We start from the raw sequence: 20,755 nt of genomic DNA on the forward strand, positions 1-20,755 counted from the left end.
ATGGGAGGAATTTAAGCGCCACGAAAGGCCAAGTTAAATTGAATGCCAAAAAACTCCAAGCTTGTATGTCTAAAAAGAAATTCAATTAAATGGGATTTTAGTGTTCTGAATTCATGGGAGTCTTTGCTCAGCTGATAAGGGCTTCGCCAAGCTGAGACCACCTTTATGCTGGCGAACGATCTGTTCCCTCTAAACGTGTAATCCTTACTCAGAGCACAATATGGATAGCTGAAATATCAATGCACCCAGGATCCAATTTAAACACATCGAATCAACTGAAGAGGGACAGTTGGAGATGGACTTCCTGTGGCTTAAAGAAGACCACACAAGATTTAGTGGTGCTCCTGAAAGGGAGTAAAGCTTTAATAATGGTTCATGTCTCACTAGTAGCAAACAATCTTTATTATGTGTCTAAAGAGAGGATTTTTTTCTATCTTCCTTCTGAAAGCTCATACAAGTAAAACAAAATGAAGAAAGTTACAGGGTAAAGTATGCTTCACAGATTGCAGAATCTAATCTAATCTACTGCTTAAAGCTTTAAAAAGTAAACAGAAGAATCATGTATTTACAATTCTCAAAGCCCTGGATGTCATTTTAAATGTGGAATAAATTCTGTTCCTGTTGCAGACAATCCATAAGAAGATGATACAGTTAGAATGTGTGCTGGGTTTTGGATTAAGGGCTGGAATGGGACCCCAAACAATTACACAAATTTCTCTGGAACAGAGGTTTCCTCAGTCTATCAAGTGTCAGTGCTACAAAGTACAATTAAAAAAACTATAAAGACACTGTAAAGCCTACAATCAGCTGCACACAAAAAGAACAACTACTCAAATACTGAGTGTCCCTTGTTGTGTTGTGTCGTGTCGTATCGTGCCGTGCCGTGTCATGCTGTGCTGTATTGTGTTGTGTTGTGAGCATAGATTCCCAAAAACTATTTAAAGATCTTTGCATATAATCACTTTTTTGTAAGAATATTGAATCATTTCATATAGAGACATTCGTAGCCTGCTTAGAATATCAAATTTCAAATATATTTATTTGCTGAGTATGATCATTTGGCTCTCAGGTAATCTTCAGACGTCATTTAAATCTTAAGTATTCCATTTCTAAAATGAATAAAAATCTAGCTAAAAATAGAGAATGAAGGTAAAAAAAAAAAGAAAAGAAAAAAAAAGTTTAGTTTACTGACCTTGACAAGCTTGACTGTATTATATGCATATGACTTTTCATTTCCTACTGCTTTACTACTTTGCTGGAATTCATCAGCTGTGCAAGCAAAGTGCTTCGATATATAATGAGGGGCTTCTTTATGTTAAACGCTCTTTGACAACGTTGTGAGTCAGAATGACCTGAGACAAGTTGTGATTCTAAATTGGACTTGTAGTCTAGATGAGATCATCAGGGTATGAATGACATCATCATAAACCTAAGGAGGAAACAAATTCGGGGCACAAAGATAATAAAGGAGGAATCTAAAGGCCACTATAATTGCTTCAATAACAGAGTTTATGGAGAGCGTCCACCCCTTGACTGAGTAATAAAACTAAAATGCTATTGTAAAATTGAGCCTGTATGGAATCAGAGACCAAAGATACAGAAAATTACGAAATAAGACATAAGAAATAATGAAAAGTTGGAAATAACCAAGATGCTACTAACATTTGTAGAGCAAAGGTAATGCTGTTCAATTATGTTCATTTATAAACAAAAATAGACACAATGCAATTCTGTGGTGTAGTGATGAAGAAGTACATAGTAGATGTTTAAATTAACCATTTCACACTAGCAATTAAATGTCTAAGATTAGGGTTAATTAATAAATTGTAGCAGACACACACACTGAGCAGCCATTAATGTTGCTAAGCTGTAAGAGGGTTGATTTGGTGCAAATGTTTAAACTACATATATAGCAACTTATTAAATGACTGCATTCTGTTCTATTCAAAGAATTAATTAAACAAAGCCTATTCAATTACTTGCTCCATTATGTATTTTAGCTACTTTAGTGTGCACTGTGCAAGGCTTCTCCTCCACCTTTTTAGCAGGCTGGATTTAAGTGCCTATTTGAAATCAATTTCTCTAATAATGATCCTAATGAGCTCATCAATTAAGCTTGCCATAATGGGATGTTAGTGTGTGGTTGAAGTTATCACTTTAACTCCGACGCTAATTTCCATGCTTCATCTATCAAACGTGATCGGCTAATATTGTGTTGCTTCTGTCGGAGCTGATATTCAGATCACAGGCAAAAAGATGAAGTGAATCAAACCTATAGCACATAGCCTATAGAATCTACAGAGGCTCCAAAATATTTTGCAGCCTTGTTAAAGCAAACAACAAGCACTGATATATTTTATGAACACAGTCCATTTGTGCAAAAATAATGAATTATTCAAATATCAGACTGATTATTTAAATGTATAGGGAAATGTATATATGTGTATGTATGTATGTATGTATGTATGTATGTATGTATGTATGTATGTATGTATGTATGTATGTATGTATGTATGTATGTATGTATGTGTATATATATATTTTTGCACAAATGGATTGTGTTTATATATATCTGTGCTTGTTGTTTGCAGCCTTGTTAAAGAAAAAACTCTAGATTTGCTTTTCAATATTCTGAGCTTATTTCAATATTCTGAGTAACAACGCAACCACAATGAGAGTGTTATTTTTGCATGTATGTTCAAACATGTGCACCTAAGTATGTGCATTATTATTCTTTATCTAATGTACTTTAAGTGAGTGTTGTATATTAGTCCTGTTTCAACTATTCAAACGTTATGCAAATGAACCCATCCTTATTTACATAAGTAAGCTTTTCAACGGCTGTTCCACATCAGGGATTTCATTATTTACCTTCTTTCAGGGACGTTTATGAGCTCTGCCCTTTTCTCTGACCCTCACCGCACACATGCTCCCCAAAGTGCAAGCCTGTAATGGCAACGACAGGCACATAACCTAATGCAGCTTTAATGTATGCGTTGGTTACCCGCCAAAAGTGATCTCTCAAACAGTAGCCCACTGAGTATTTGTTTAACCCTGGAATCTGAAGGGCTACAACAATCTGTTCAAATACACCTACAGGTCAAAAAAAAAAAAGGCACACAGCATGCCACAACACAAGCATAACACAAGAACCAGTTCTGTGAAGTGACGTTTACATCATCTCCATGTGACGGTTACAATGGTTATGCTAAAACTATTCAGTCTTGTGTGATGTACAAACACACCATGTTAAGCCACATATATTTCTTACAATGAAGAAGCTCAAGGTTAAGACTTGTTATAAAGCAGATTTTGGTAATAAAATGATTATTATATTAAATGTTTAATACCAGACAAGAATGCAAGAAGTAACACAAACCACTATAAATATTGTTTAGAACTGATAAATAAATTCTAAAAAAAATAAAAGTGCAAAATATTTCTGTATAACCAAACTGAAACATAGAGAGGCATAGTAAAACATTCTTCTCCTTTGCTCCAAAATAGTACAAAATTTTGGACTAATTTGAATCTATCCATATTTAAGTTTAAAAAAAATTCAAGTGTAGTCTTCTGCTCTGCAATACATATATGATTTATACAACCAAAATTATCCATGACACCTTGATTAATTGATGCTTTCCTGTGTGTGATGAATTGATTTATTACATATTTCCACAGACCCATTTATTATTTCATGGTAAACATGCTAAGAGGAGGTCAAAATGGCTAAACGAGCTTAATAAACATAACTAATATTCAAAAGATCCATTTGTTGAGACACTTTGAGCTTTTAGGTGGCTATCCAAAGTCCAAGCAATAACTCGATTCAAATGAACAGTCACCATCATTACAAACAAAAAAAATCAATCAGTTAAATAGTAGCTCGGTAATTCTAAAAAATAAGCATTAATTCTATGACATTCTTAACTAACATCAGTGGATCAATTTCATTATAAAATAGCTTTAGATTTACTAGGCATGTACATTTGCATGGGACTAAAAGCCAAAGTCAACCAATTGTACCAAAACTAGATACATAAAATGCCTGAAGAATAGCATTTAAGTGAAACACTGTTGTAAGAAATTATGAGATTAAATAAAATTGTAAGAACAGTTGCAGTCTGTTAGAGAACAGTTTGCAAGCTGTTAGTAAACACAACACAGCTGAGGCTGTACATCAGTGAAGCCATAATGAAATGCAAAACCCCACCTCGCTAACAATTGGAGGCCTGTGTAGCAGCTTAGCCTGTTGGTCCAAGGCTATTCGTCATAATCAGCGACACTTTTCTCATTAGTAAAAAGCCATTACTGCTCGACTTTATCAGTCACTGAGCGTTATCGCTGCAGCAGCAGCAATCCTTGCATGCAGTACCAGGGATGGAAGGTCTCACATTGCCTTAATAAGGCTACCATTTCAGAAGTCTGCAGTCAGGTGTCACTTAGCACTAGAAGTTAGTCGCATTAAGCTGCAGAAGAACAATCGTAATGGCCTCTATCACACACAAAGCTTTACGCCACTCCTCATGAGCCCTCTTCCACACTTCTCTACCATGTGTTTAGTATGTAGTGGGCCAACCATGGGAGTTCTGAATAAGGCCATTGTTAGGCTGTCAAGAAGACAAGTGAGGTCCCAGTACGGCACTTTTGGGACGACGCTTCATAAGTACCTCAGAGGTTCACACCATGATTAGATCTGACAGCGTAATTTCTCCAAGTTCTGAATGAAAGAGAGAGTTGAGAATAAAGCTGATTTTTATACACGGCTGAAAGAAAATCCAAAAACACCAGTCAAAAGATCCCACTTCATCTCCAGAAGATTTCTTATTGATTTCTAGTAATATCAAAATTACTCATTTTTATAATAATTTATTTATAAAGCAAACACACACACACACACACACACACACACACACACACACACACACACACACACACACACACACACACACACACACACACACACACACACACAATATTAGGTGCCTAACCTACAACCAGCAATGAGAATTTTACTTCTGAATGCAAATCCTCACAATAAATCACATAACAGCAAAATCACATAATGAAGAAAAAAGGGAGTTTCGAGATAATAATACCTAATTTAAGATGCAAATGCAATGATTTTTCTTTACGTACATCATGTGACAGATATCACATTTTGAGCAGTGTGCTGCTCTCTTTTTTTTTCTCTACATGCATTTAAGCAACAACAACAACAACAACAACAACAACAAAATTGCTCCAAGCTGAATTTCAGATTTCACCACAGACTCTCTTAAAGACCTTCACTGAAACACCAGTACCATTCAGAGCAGGTAGTAGTCATGTGCTGCACTATTTCACACTGTGATTATGACACATGCACTCATGCACTCCGGCAAGCAGAGGTCATTATGGCACGGCCGACTGGTCTGTAGGCATGTAATTAATACTTTAGCGTTAACATTTCAGCGGCCATGGTGGTGAGTGAGTTAATCACTAGGGGCTAGGGTTCTGAAATGACTCTGCTTTACGAATGGCTCCCCATCTCCCCTCTTAATCTGTATTTTACGAGTGAGAAACTTTGCATTATGCAAATCGCTGAATGGGAACAGGTGACATTTCGACGGCCAACAAGAGCAACGGCCCAGTTTGGTTTGGGATGCTGATTCAGACATTAGTATCTGTCAGTGCTGAGTGCCCAAGCTTTGATATGCATAGAAGGAAAAAAATCTCATTTATAAGGCCCATTTTAAGGTGGAATTTCAAATTGTTTTTGAGGGAATATATTTTTGTGCAGAGGAGACTGGGTTAATGTTTTTCTGTGACTGTGTGCAGCATGAGCCATAGACCCACCTTGTTTATTTTTGGTTAACATGTGAAGGAAGTGAGTAGATAATCATAATCAAAAATAACACTTAAATTCATCTTAAATTTTACATGCCAACTATTAAAAATGTAAATTGTAAAAATAGTATAATATGAAACATAAAGAAATAAATTGCATTTATTTTCCCACAATACTATATCTTCCTTGATATGTTTTTTGTCTATATATTATATAGATAAAAAAACATACTATATAAGATTTCAGCACTATCTCCTTTGTAGAGCCTAAGATTGTTTCTGCCATTACACAGTCAAAGACATGTTGTTGAATGATTGTTAAAGACATGAGCTTACTTCCAATCCATAAATAAGATGAAGGGGATAACTGTCAAGATCCACCTTAAATGAGGAGCATCAGCACAAGCTTGGGTGACTCTTTCTAATGTTAGCCTCTAATAAAGAACAAATCAGCACCCAACTTGGCTCATCTGATCATGTAGTCAAAACTGATGATCAAAGAAGTCATAAAGATCCCATTTAATCTTTTGCCTATCTATCACACTGATGTCTTCATCCTCTTTGTGCAGCGGTAATATCAGCCCATTATGAAAGCAAAATAGATCTGGCGTGCATACAAGGCGAATGAAGTGCTCACTTTGATGTGACAGCAGGATCAGTGAGAGCAGTAATCTGTAGGAATAAAAAAGATCTCAATTATTCGGCGAGTGTAATGTGGGAGAGCAGCTCCAAGCATGCACATCTGCTTTCATATATTGTGACATGCTCTGATAAAACATCCTTGCCAATTTATACTCTCTCTGCTTGACTAATCTCCAACAGCTCTCATAACCTCTAATCACTCCATCAGCCAGGAAGGAAGGGAGAGAGAGAGAGATGGAGAAAGAGAGTAGCAGTCCAAAGGAGCGGGGGGACTGCCCTAAATCCAAATTACATTTGTAAATGAGGCGTGATCTTATATTTCATGAGCATTAGGAATTTCTATATTGTGCTTTGAAAATGCAATGGGAAATAGTGTAAAGCATGCAGAGCTCTAACACACAGCCCAGGAGAGTTACAACTGATATAGTCAGAAAAATCTGCTATTAGTTTAGAAGATAATGCATGGAGACTATTATTATTGTTATAAAGCCTGAACTAAAGCAATTCAGCCCTTAGCGGTAAGAAATGACTTAAGGAAATTGGAAAATCTAAATAATGATTATGCACAGCTCACTTTCTTAAAAGGAAATCTCAATTTGGTACACTATCATACTATTGCCACTAGAGATTATTTTAGATTAGATAAAATACAAGGAAGGGGAAAAACCAAACCTGGAATCATAGGTGCTAAAATACCTAAAGCATCAATTAATACCAGCTCATGATAGTCGTATTATGTCTGCAGGCTTGGACGTGTCCCCAATTATTATTGTACCAATTATCATAAATTTTCCTCTGCACCAATTAACAATACGGGAGGCCAGAGCTGCATGTATTTTAAGTGTTATAATTAAGCCAGGCTCTTTTGTTAATTAGCCTGTTCTGACTCTTTGCTTTTTATGCTGCTCATCTGCTCATTACCAGAGCCATTTAATTCAATTAGCACCTTAATTAGATGAACAGCCATGTTCTGATGTTGCAAATCTTGTTGAAAGAGCAGGGTGTGATTAGCAAAGACAAACACTGCATGCAAATCATGGAGGGTAATGTTAGAAGGAAACTGAGGCGGTGCAAAGGGACCTGCACATCTGTGCACAGAGCTCAAGACGTGCAAGCCTGGAAACCGTTTAATAACCGCATGCATTCCAACATATATATAAACATCAATTTAAAAACGTATATGCAAAGAACTCCCACAGACACACACATGAATATAACAGTATAATGTATTCTATAATTAAACAGAAAATATTTTTTAATTTCTAATCAATTATTGCAAGTATTTTTCAGTTGCTTTACACTGTAGCTGCAAATGTGAGACAGAAGATGAACAGAGTGGGACCGCAGCAGATGTAGTTTGCTGTAGTTGGCACAGATAAGAAATCCCATTTGATGACATCGAGGGACAAACTCAATTAACTATAATGGAGAGAGGCCATTGTGACCGTCCACTCATGAACAGAATCAGTTTTCTTGCTCAGAAAGGAAACCCAACTGAAGGTATTGGAAACAACAGTAGGTGCTTTGGCAACAAGTTCAAATAAAGCTTATTGATAAGAAATATCTGTTCATTAAATATGCTTGAAGGAAATTGTTATAGCTGACTTCCACCATGTGGCATATCTCATGGGAGAAAAAAAATGGCATTTATATATTCCATAACAGGAAAATATTCATCTATGTCGTATACTACATAATAACTGCATACCATTTATAATGAACTGATTAGTTTTAAGGTGCAGAAGCTTTTTTTCCTGAGGTTGGAGTAAAATAACTTTTAATTAGGTACTCTATGCCCTAATTTATCTAATCTTGCACTACAAAAACATTTTAAAACAAAATGCTATTTGTAATTGTGATAACTAAGTTTACTAGTTTAATTATAAAGCATCAAAACATTAAACACAGTCTTCCAGAGTATCTAATGACACTAGAAATTAATTTGCAAAATAAAAAGCAAATGGAAGCTTTAGCATTGAAAGCTTCCATTTGCTTGGCTTTTGCTTTGACAAACATCGATTACAATTACAAACACAAATTATTCATGACCAGAAAAAAGTTGTAAAGCATGTAACCAGACATTGTTTTCTGCTGTGAAGCTCTATCACAATAATATTATTGACACAAACAGATTGCATTCTAACCTCTGGCACATGTATGAATTTATTTGTTTGTTTGTTTGTTTGTTTGTTTTGTTTGTTTAAATTTAGATTGTAATTAAAGAAAATAATAAAGAAAAAGAAAATCTACTCAAATAATTAGAAGGAAAGCCTATCTTCAGAACTGTCATCATATCATAACACAGAATTTTTTTTATATATTATTTAAATACCAATCAGTGTTTATTTTTCAGTAAAGTCTCAGCTGCTCAGTTGATGCTTGTCCTGGCCTGATTAAACAGTATACAGTGTAAAGCAGATAAGCTTGTTGTTCTGTCATACTATGAATCCAACTTCAGTTGAGAAGTTTTGGATGCTTGAGGAAAACTGAAATAAGGTTTTCATAGTTTTATTGCTAGCCCATGCAGCTTTTACACATCGTCACACCTGCTTTGTGAACATCCTGTTTCAAACATAGTACCCCTTTGCTGTTACAATAACCTATACTTTTATGGGAAAGCTTTCCACTAAACTTTGGGGTGCTGAAGGGATTTGCCCATGTAGCCACAAGAGCATTATTGAGGACAAGCACTGATGCACAATCACAACACAAACTAATCAAGTACTAAGATTAATTTCTCTGTTGATTTTTAATTTCATATTGTTAATCCAAAATGGATGTGTACTGTCTTCATAAGAAAAGACAGCTTTGAACAGTTTGGAAGAACTCAGAGGACAGTTTTAGACCATTAAAATATGGTCTCTACACAATCTCCATATTTTGTAAGTTTTACATCAGAATATGACATATCCCAAAGGTTGATTTTCTTTGGACACCATTTATGATTTAATATAATCACCACTAATATAGATCAATTATAAATCAATTATATTCAATATAAATCAAAATAAATATCATCTGCTGCTCATCCTCGAATGCAAACATTTAAAGAATTGTTCATAACGTTTGGAGGAAGACAATCGGGCCAGAGACAACAATAAGGCCAAAGATCAGCCAGCCTTACCAAATAAATCTATTATTGACATTCCCAGTGGGATGATTACAAAAAAGTTGCTTACCCCCACCGTCTAAAATTGCTGGACTGTCAAAATGCCCAAACAACAGAGTAAGCTTGTAAGTATCCTGCTTGTATCAGCTGATAAATGGGCCGCTCTTTAAGGAACTTATCTCTTTAGGACTTGCAGCATGAGGAATGGCATCATTTGTACTGTTTGCCTGGCTGGACGAGTCAAGCTGGATCCATTTAAAAGATAGGGAGATACTGTCGACAGCAATAGACAGGGTAATTGCAGAGCCACTACTGTGGTATAAATTACATCAGTTCAAATGGCAGAGGGGCCCAGTGAGAGCAGAAAAAAAAACCTGACAATTCACTCCACACGTCCCCCCACCACTGCTTATCACTGTTTAGCAGAGAAAAAAGAGACAGGTGAAAAAAATTGAGTATTGATCAAATTAACAGTTTTACCAATCTATTTAAGGATGGTGGGGGCAACACAGCCGGAACAATTAAATTCCAAAGAGAATATAGGCGAATAACTCATGACCTCCAGAGAAACAGTCACCCACAGTGACCACTGGTTTCCAATTGAAACAATAGTCATGTCTAAATATCCACACCTTATTTAAATATTTTGTATCCTTGTCTGGAAATTAGATGCGGTGGCAGTATAATATTCTCAGTTTCCAAAAATATTATAGATGTTATATACATTTCTTGGCCAGTTTGAAATATACCATCTCACCTGTTAGATCACAGACCTAAAAGTTAAGAATTATGATACTTATTTTACATATCAACCAAGAGAACATAGTGAAGTATGGAAGAGGTCAATTATTGTTTAGGGAGTTTTCTGGAAAGAACAGAAGGAAATGAAAATGATGTTGAATGAGCAAAAAATTTAAATTTTTAGAAGGGATGGATTTCTATAAAACTGTTTTGTTCTCTGTGTAGCGTTAAGCATATAAACATATTTTATTCATTTATATGTACATATAAAAGCAACAGATACATCAGTACAAAGCCTCATATTTATTTTGAATATCAAATAGAGAGTCTCATGTCAGTCTGACCTTACCTAGACAGATGAAACTTATTAGGTTATTATTTTTCCGCCTCATAAAATATGAATAAGTTAAACCCAGCAATTAATAATGAATCATAAATCTAAATATTCTTGTGTGTATTTTCAAACATGAATTGATGCTGCCATCTATGCATCTATGGCCATTCTTCATTTAGATGAGGAATATAATACTTCCCATTCTAAAGATTTTCCTTGTCATTGTTCCGGAAGGAGGACCTCATCCTCCTGGCGAGAGACGACAGGCAGGCTTTTTTCTGCATAGTGGTTTTACGCATCATCCACTTGATCTCAATTTACATGTATGTCCTGGATTATAGGTATATTCACTTAGGTTAAATAAATGGAGTACACTATAACCTTTTCAGTTAATACAAGCAGCTATGAAGTGTTGAAAGGGGGTCTATTTACAAGAGATGATAAAAAGGCACATCCATGTTGTTGTTTTATTAATTTTTTCATGACCTTGTGGTATCTTTAAAAATAAGACTATATGAGAATCTAGAGATCCTACTTCAAGCCTCTCCATCACAAGTAGAATCAGGATGATTGTGGGAAAATTGGATATTGGTGACTTCAAAGCAACTAGTACTGTGTCAGGAAGCAAATGAAAATTAATATTGCACCTTCTGAAATAAGCAAATAAAATATATGGTCTGTAACAGTGCAATGTCCAGGATTACTATTTGCTGTTTTAATATGTACATTAATAATGATAGCATTAACAAGTAAATAGAAAAACATTATATGAGCAAAAGTGGCCATACATAATGACACTGATACAGAATGTGCACATTACAAAATCATGGGCATTAACATGGAGTTCAACCCTCCTTGCTGCTATAACAGCCTCCACTTTCCACTAGATTTGGAGAGTGGCTGTGGGGATTTGTGATTATTCAGCCACAGGAGTGTTAGTGAGGTCAGGCATTGATGTTGGGTGAGGAGGCCTGGGGTGCAGTGAGTGTTCCAATTTATCTCAAAGGTGTTCATTCGGGTTAAGGTCAAGGCTAGTCAGGTTCTTTCACTCCAACTTTGTCTTCATCACAGAGCATTGTCATGCTGGAGCAGGTTTAGGCCTCTTTGCTCCAGTGAAGGGTTATTAAAGCTATAGCATACAAAGACATTCTTTACTAGCGGTGGCCCACTTTAGGATGGAGTGAGCTGAAATAGCACTCAATATTTGAAGCCTTAATATGCTACAGTGAAGACTGGCATAACAAGCAGGATGTTTTAGCCAATAGGGAAACTTACATTGGCTCACACGAGCAGTTCTATAATAAATAAATAAATAAATAAATAAATAAATAAATAAATAAATAAATAAATAAAAGTACATAGATACACAGATGCATAGAAACATACATACAAATTTCAGTTAGAGCCTGTAAATGTGCAAATGCATGTATGAATGCATTTTTTTGGGAATGTAAAAATCCATAAATAAAAAATTAATGTATACATAGAACATGTGGATAGATTAAAGAACTGCAGAGGAGCAGCCAAAGAGCTGCATGCACTGTGTAAACAATTGCAATTCTATGCAACTGTTCATATATGGGTGTGATGGTTAAGTGTCCACAAACTTTTAGTCATATTTTTCGGATTTTCTGAGATTTTCTTTGGACAGTTTGGTCAAATAATAAATGTTTCTAATTCTAATTTTATTTGTTATTTACACAACCACACAGTACGACATGCAGTGAAACGCATAATTACGTAAAAATAGGAATTCAATATATAATACAGTAATGCAAGATCAGTGGCAGAATCAGTACAACTGTATGTGAATAAAGTGCAGATGTGTGCAATATATATGTTCTGCAAAATCAGGCTAAGGTAGTGAGTGCTGAAGATCCAAGCTCTAGCGCTATGTATTGACCTGGTTGATCCCTGAGATGCTTCTTCGTCCTCTCTCCTCATTCTCTCCCATAACACAGAGAAAGGTTCATTGCTAAGAATTCTGAGGACCTTAATTGTCTTCCTTGCCTGGATCCAGAACCGGTTGCTATAGATAGATTGCAGGTAAGGAGCTCAGTGCAGATGGTATATTGCTGATAGCACCACCCTCTAGAGCACTACCTATCCTGAATGGTGCTTTCCCAAACCAAACAGTGATAATTTTGGTCAGGATGCTCTCCATGGTGCTGGTGTAAAAGTTTCTTAGCACCTTATGCCCCCTTTCCACCAGAAAGAACCGGGTGCTGGTTTATAGTGCTGGTTCGAAGTTCCACTGGCAAGCCTTCTAAGAACCAGTTTGCTTTTCCAATGGGCTAGAAAGCCATCACATAGAAAGTCTTAAATCACTGTATACACTGTTATACAGCAATGTTAATGCAGCAGCTGCAAACACAACATCAACAATGGTGGATGTTGCTTTACTGTTAATGCTCATGGCTTTGCAAAACTACATTGGCATAAAAACAAGGCAAATCCTGATTTAAAATTATTTAAAAATGGCGCTAACGACATTCTCTTTTGTCTTGTTGGTCACAGTAACCCCGCCACCAACCCCTAATGCAAGTAGTTCTTAAGTCTAGACCAGCAATGGTTTGGTGCTACATAAGAACCACTTTTCCTGGTTCAGAGCCGGTGCTTTGGGTGTCAAAAAAGAAAGAACTGATTTTAAATTAGGCTCTGGCTCTGAACCAGCACTCAAACTGCCTTGGTGGACAAGGGGCATTTGAGGGCAGTTTAAGCATCTAAGGTGACAGGTTTTGCTCACTAGTGTATTATTTCAGCAGGACCATGACACATACAGTGTGATACAAAAACTGTCCATTCTCTCCACTGGGGTCCAGTTGAATCTAGGTGGGTGGTAGCTCCTCCCCTGAATTGTGATTAAGTACACTATAAACATTTTTGGCTTGCTGGCATTCAATAGGAGTTTGTTTTCCTGGCAGGTAGGAAGAATTATTATCAGAGATTAGGCCTACCACAACAGTATCCTAGCAAAACTTGACAATGCAATGGTGGAAGAGTGAGAAGTGGCAAAATAGACATAAGTACAGTAAGTACAACAGGGGGCTCAGAATACAGCCACGGGGGCTTCAGTGCTGAGGGTCAGACATGCTTACCTTTATAATCACAGCCTGTTGAAAATTTAATATGCAATACATTTTAGAAAAAAACAAATAAAAAAAAACCCTAAACAGAAAAATGCAGTGAAATAAAGTATTTCACTTAAACATTATCATTTTGTTTGTTTTATCTTGCATCAGAAAAAAAGTTCTTTAAGTTTCAGGGTTTAGTACTTTAGTACTGTCACATCATGCTGTCTTAGCTTAACTGTGAGAAAGTCCAGATTAATTTCTAGATTCATATTAATTCACCACAAAAATATTCAAAATTAGCTGATGTATACTGTAAATTAATACACTTTTAAACTATAGCAGTGAAAGTTACCACACACTTAGATAATGCGCAAAAGCAATATTATTCATTTTGATGTAACATTAACTTTGAAACCCAACACAATGGCAGCCTTCTGCCTAAAAGCACTGTGTTCAGCCAGTTTAAAGCAAGACATGGTGACATGGTGGTGCCCTCAGTCCCACTAGCATATAATGCTCATGAGATGCCAGTCTGCCAAGCTGACCCAACAGCAATTATATTCCATAACCCTCTGTTATATTAGTTCTCTGCTACATGTGCACTCACGTACTCAAACTCACCCAAGTTTGACTTTTGTGCTTAATGCTTTAGACATATGACCAGTTTCCTTAGAGGCCATAAATGATCTTAATGCCTTTTGACCTCCTAGTTTTCTCAGCAAAAGGGATCTATCACCAGTCTACTGGAAAAGTAATATGAAAACCACCATTCACACTGACTGGATAACAGAAGCCATTCTTATCCTATCCTAAAGATATCAGCCTCAAGCTCTAACTGCCCTGGCCAAGTGGTATGGCTGTCCATAGGACATCTCAGACTGAAACTACCTTCCAGAAAAGTCCTCACTGGTCCTTACAATATACTGAGACAAATCCTTCCAAATCATTTACACTTATCACAAACCAATTTATTTCTCTATACACGAATCAGGTCCTGTTCTTTCCACTAGAAGTAAGGGGCAGGTTATATTGCAGTAGCCTTGCATCATGATTCTTCACCTGTCCAAAAAAATGTCATTGCTTTGTCTCTCACACTCAGTGAAATGGTTTGCATGTAAGATGTTTATACTGAGCTCAATCCCACCAAGCTTAGTTTTAATAATTTTATTTCCCAAAATATTTGCAAATTAGTTCAAATAACATGATAAGGAATTCTGAAGGAACGTGGGATTTGCATTGCACAGCACTCAGCATGATCCCATGTTAATGAACCATGTTATACCCACATGCGAGTAAAAGATGTCTATTATTTCTTTATGTATCTGTACCATCTACGATCAATGAACTCAACCTTGTTTACTTATTTGCTTCTGAACTGGTTTTTGAAAATTGTCTCCAAATATCACTTTTAGATTGTGTGTAACATCTGTCTGCTTGTCATTTTTTTAATCTAACTCTGCAAATGGATCCTGAATGTACATGCGATTCATAAAAAAAATATAAATCCTAAATCAGAATATTTGTGATGAGATTCTACATTGATGATATTTGTGAGATTCTACATTGATCAAATGCAAAGATAATGAAATCTTATATAATATTGTAAAGGAAGCAAAAAAAAGGGGGTATACCTTACATATCTAGAACAATCCAGTAGTTAAACATCCAAGTCTGCTCTCTACACACAAGCACATTTGACAAAGTGGGGGCAGGAACACACATTATCACATTGAAGCCTCTTCTAACCCTTTTTGGGGCAAGACATTTCTCAGAACAGATTTTTCTAAGCTCTACAGTATCTTTCAAGATAGGAAGCCTTTAATGCATAATGTCTTAAAAAACAGATCTATGTTGTAGGAGGTCTATCTCTTTGGCTGGTTCTACCGCTTTAATTCCCAGACATCTTATAGTGATGGCTTCAATTTCCAGGGCTTTTGATAAAATCGTGCAGTCTCTTGTGCATTGGGATTGAGTACCCTGCTATGGGAGCAGTTTAATGAAGTGCCATAGTTTCACTGCCTTGTGATGCACTGTGATAAATGTGAAGCCAGCAAACGTAAAACATACAGCTGTAACTGAGTTAATATGATTTAAAATACTAACTATTTATTACACTGGATTGTGCTGTCATACGACTTTTACAGCTTAACCTGTGGACTGTTCTCTGTATCTACATTTTATTTATCTGCTCATGATATACCATATGTACTCCAGTTTGCCAGATTATATAAAATATTCCTTTATAAATTGAGACAGTAAGACATAAGTAAACAATTGGCTCAATCTCAATTCAAAAGGCATCTTACTGTACAAGTGTCCAAACAAAATGAAAGAACTAATTGCAGACATCTACGATTTGTCATGCCTCTGCTTATCTTTCAGCATTTTTTCTGTATAAAACTATCATAAACCACGGGTGTGCTTGCAGTTTCTCATGACGGACTAACACTGATTTTTTCTGACAGCCCAAGGAAATCACTTTCCTGCACTAAAACCAAAGCAATAGCCCCCCTAATACAGCTTGATATCTCCTTGTTTATTTTGTTGCTGGCAGATGACCATTATGTGAGGCCCTTTTGTGGAGGTACTACAGGATATCTTGCAGGTCACATCATTCTAGGGAAGTTGATGACTCGGTTAGATCTCCATCACCATCCACTCAGGCGGAGAATATGTTCTCAGCAGAGGTGCACGGTTTAGATGGTGATGGAATCGAGAGCAGGTGACAGGCCACTGACAGCCGTTTCCTGCGGAGATGCCTCTATTAGCCCCCAGTTACCCCTTTAACTTGTGTTTGCATTGTTGCTGTACCATGTGAGAAGTCGGTCGGTTATTGGGAGTTGTTTTTGATTTGTTCTCACTTTGCTTTCTTGAAGCTATGAGGCAATTATGATACGCAAAAATTCAGAAGATTCAGAATTGAGTCTAAATATTAAAAGAAGTTTATATCCATATGATAACGGATTTATTAACTGTCTGTAAAGAGAACACCTTTCTAGGTCAAGAGTTAAATAAAAACTTAACTTAGTGAGAATGTAATCTTTAATTATTGCCAAAAATGATGAGGATATTTTAATGAAATTTCCAAATAGTGGTAAAACAGAATTATTATATCAGAGCTTCCCTTAAATTGGTTTTTGACATTGGATTATTTAAATTATGCAAAATGTAATTTACAACTTGGAACTTTAGCGTATGTTGTCAATGATACTTGGGCACTGACAGTTGCATTCATTTCAGCCAGGACCAAATAATACTGACAAGTTTATAAAGTGCCAGGGGGAAAAGGTTATTCACTTAGTGTGCCGGTCGGCTGTAATTTAAAACAACTAGCCCCCAGATCAGTGGCCGAGCTCCCCTTCCACTGGCCTCCCTCAGCGAAAGTTTTCAGCAGGACATTACACACTAGAGCAGGCACCAGATTGTGTGAGATTACGACAACATCCTGGAGCAGTCTTGGCTCTGTAATATCTTCATGTTTGCAGTCATGGCCTGTCACCCCAGCTGACCAGTGGGGACGCCTGGTGGGTCACACCCGTTCTTCAATCAACTTCAAGTGTTATTAAATAGTGACCTCTATAAAGAAAAGCACAATATAATGATGGCTTAAACAAACGCAATTTATCATCCTCCTCACGTTGACATTACTTTACCCTAGGACAGCCAACCAAGCAGGCACAGATCAACTGGCTCAGTGGCCAGGCTTAGACCCCAAAAGGGTCTTCCACTTGATTCAGACCACACACCAACATCCAATTCAGCTAAACTCTCCAACAGTAAAGTCGAAGAAATGTATAAAAGGTCAATGCTTTTCAGATCTCAAAAGAAGCGAGAAACCCAGTCAAGATTTAACATTAGACTACAATGCTGTTAAATTCTCAACTCTGATTGGTCAGAAGGTGTTGACTAACGTTCTACAACAGCAGCTCTGATGGTATTACACTAGGTTATTACACTCAATCTAATACACTATTGTCTCTACAGTAACAGCTCATTCACTGAGGTGTGTGTCATGGACATGCCATGTAATCTAAGGCAAAAAAAAGATTAGATGTAATTTAAAACACATACAATAAGTGATATGGTCCTGATCTTTCTGAAAGGACATGTTATGTAACATTTTTGGATAGAGTCTCAATGTTGTGGAAGTTTGGAGAAAATTGCACACTGGTAGGCATGGGAAACAGTGAAAAGGTTCACAATTTATTGTGTGCTGCTGTGCAGCACGACCCAACGCTCCTCGTGTAGCATAAGAGAGGAAGGGCCCTGATAATTTGTTACACTTTTATGTTTTTAGAAACATGTTTCAGACACAGAATCAGAAGCAAGGAAAACATCATCTACCATTGGCTAGATGGACAATGCCTAATTACCTCCTGATCAGAATAATCTTACCCTTACCAAGGTCTGCCTAGAGTTGTTTATGAGCCAGGCTGTCTCCAGCTATTGTGACCTTCTAATAAGTTTATACAAACAATCTCTGCTAATAACAATATCTAGTCACAACCAATTTCCAGTTCTGTACACAGAAGGTCAGAACTTCACAAAGCTTCTTTGTAAAAAAAAAATCCATCACAGAATTCAGAGCATTGTGTCATTAAACAATCAGAAACCTGCATATTCCAGATTCTTGTTGGAAATGTAAATGTGCATTTGAGGGTCATGAAGGGATGACAGTTTATAGCTGCTATAACATAAGTGATACCAGGAAATACCCAGTTATGTAGACATTCCACAATAGATAGATAGATAGATAGATAGATAGATAGATAGATAGATAGATAGATAGATAGATAGATAGATAGATAGATAGATAGATAGATAGATAGATAGATAGATAGATAGATAGATAGATAGATAGATAGATAGTAATCTGCTGTGGTATAAGTTAATTAAAAGACTTTAGGACAGTCTGCTTTAGTTAAATAATATACTCTCTGTAGTCCCTTCATGTATTATTTCTTCAATTCCTATTTCGTCTAAATATGATGTAATATGTGTTTCCTTTCTCCTATTAACCAAAAAATACAGCCCCAAATATTACACATTGGTACACATTGTCAAGATCTCATATAATTTGTTGAAGGCTTATTAATTAGACAGCTTTGTAAAAATGCCAAAATACAAAAGGCTTCAGAAGGACATCCCTTGCTTGAAGGGAAAGTTGCTATATGGCAGAAAATCATAACACTCAGATTACTTGGTCAGGGTTTGGTTTTCCCCCCACTGTAGCTTTAGTTTTATAATGACCATTAAGGTTATAAAAGGTCTGCATTATTAGTTAACCAATAAATGCACTGTATTGGCCAGACCCATCAAACAGGTCATTCAGGAAATTATTTTCCAGCTGGATTTTTATGACTATATTTTCTTATGTAGTATACACTCCAGGTCAATGTTAAGATGAAGTTGGTTGACACTTCATCCATGGAGTCATGATTTTTTATATACACTATTGACTTGGCCTTTATTGATTGCACAGAATGTATCGCACAAATCATTTTGCACCAAATCAATAAAGAAATCTTGTGGAAAATTTATATTAAAAGATCTTTGTTTGCTTAAGTGAGTTTCAGACAGGGTGTATTGAGTGTTGTGCTGATTAATTGAGTTAGTTTAAATTTGACCACTGCAAGCCCATTAAAGAATGCATTCTTAAATCATGATCTGCCATTTATGATTGAAATGAGATTTCCAATGCAATGAAAGGTCTGTTAAATAAATCACAAGAACATTTTACTGAGAACAATAAGCAGGACATAACTCTCAAGAAGCAAGCACTTTCCATCTTGAACTGCCGCACTTTCCTGCATGCATTTTCCTAAATTTAGTTACTTGCTTCTCATTCTAATAACCTTAAAAATCAATTCAAACATGTCCACCGTACTTTTAGAATTAAGGCACAATTACAATTAATTCTTTTAGCAGTAGGTCAACCTATTTAAATAAAAACATTGCAATGTACTGAATAAATGCATTCAATTTAACCATGTGACCTGCTCGTCAGTTTAAAGCTAAATGGCACTTGATCAAAGTGAGATGTGTGAACATACCAGCTTTGAGCTCTAATCACATAATTAAAGCAAAAAGGTCACTTGGGCTTGGAGGCTTTACTCGCTTGGACACACAGGAAAAAAACTCACTTCAGTGGCAATGAAGGGCAGACTTTTCAAGGAGGCCACTTTTTTATTTCTATCAGTTGATCATTTCTGTTTAATTATGTGGGGTGGATTTTGGAGTAGATAACAAGCTGTTATCTCCAAGTAAGAAGGATAGAAAGGATATCAAAAAGATAAAGTCACATTCTAGATGCTTGTATTGGTAATGGTTACATTTTTAATAATGTTTGGTTATTTAAGGAGATTTTTTTACCATTTAAATATTAAATAGCACAACTAAAAAAGGTAGAAAATCTGCAGAGGATATGAACAAAACTGGGAGGAACATGATGAAATAATCAAAAGGGAGGGAGGGAAGTCTTCACAGCACACATAATGGCCCAGGGGGATTAAAAGATCACCTGAGTCAAGAGGTGTGTTAAACACTATGAATTGAAGAAATGATTAGGAAAGATACACATGGCCCAATACTTGACAAGTAATTGAGATGCACATCTCTGTGTCATCTAACTAGACAGAGGAAATCAGTACAGATCCTGTTTTGTCTTTCTCTGTTTGCTTATTAGTTGGTCATGCACCCACCTTCAAACCAGTGCAGCATGGACAGAGCCTGGTGTTAGCCTAAGAAAAAACAGAAGTATAAGGGAGTTTAATTTTATATTACAGGTTAAATTTTTATATTATTTTACATAATATGATCACATTCCTGTGCTGTAATAAACAACGGGAAAACAAGAAACCTGAATGGGAAAGTGAAAAGGTGAGAGTGCTACACAGGTATAAGCATTGACAATCAGATGCTTCATTAAGAGCGGATTTATTCAATCAGCTAGCTCACCCTTTAATTAAAGGTACTAATTACGCTATCGAAAGGCTTAGCAGGTGGCGCCAAAAGAGGGTCGGCCCA

This window comes from Tachysurus fulvidraco, chromosome 17, assembly GCF_022655615.1.
Source record: "Tachysurus fulvidraco isolate hzauxx_2018 chromosome 17, HZAU_PFXX_2.0, whole genome shotgun sequence".
Lineage (NCBI taxonomy): Eukaryota > Metazoa > Chordata > Actinopteri > Siluriformes > Bagridae > Tachysurus > Tachysurus fulvidraco.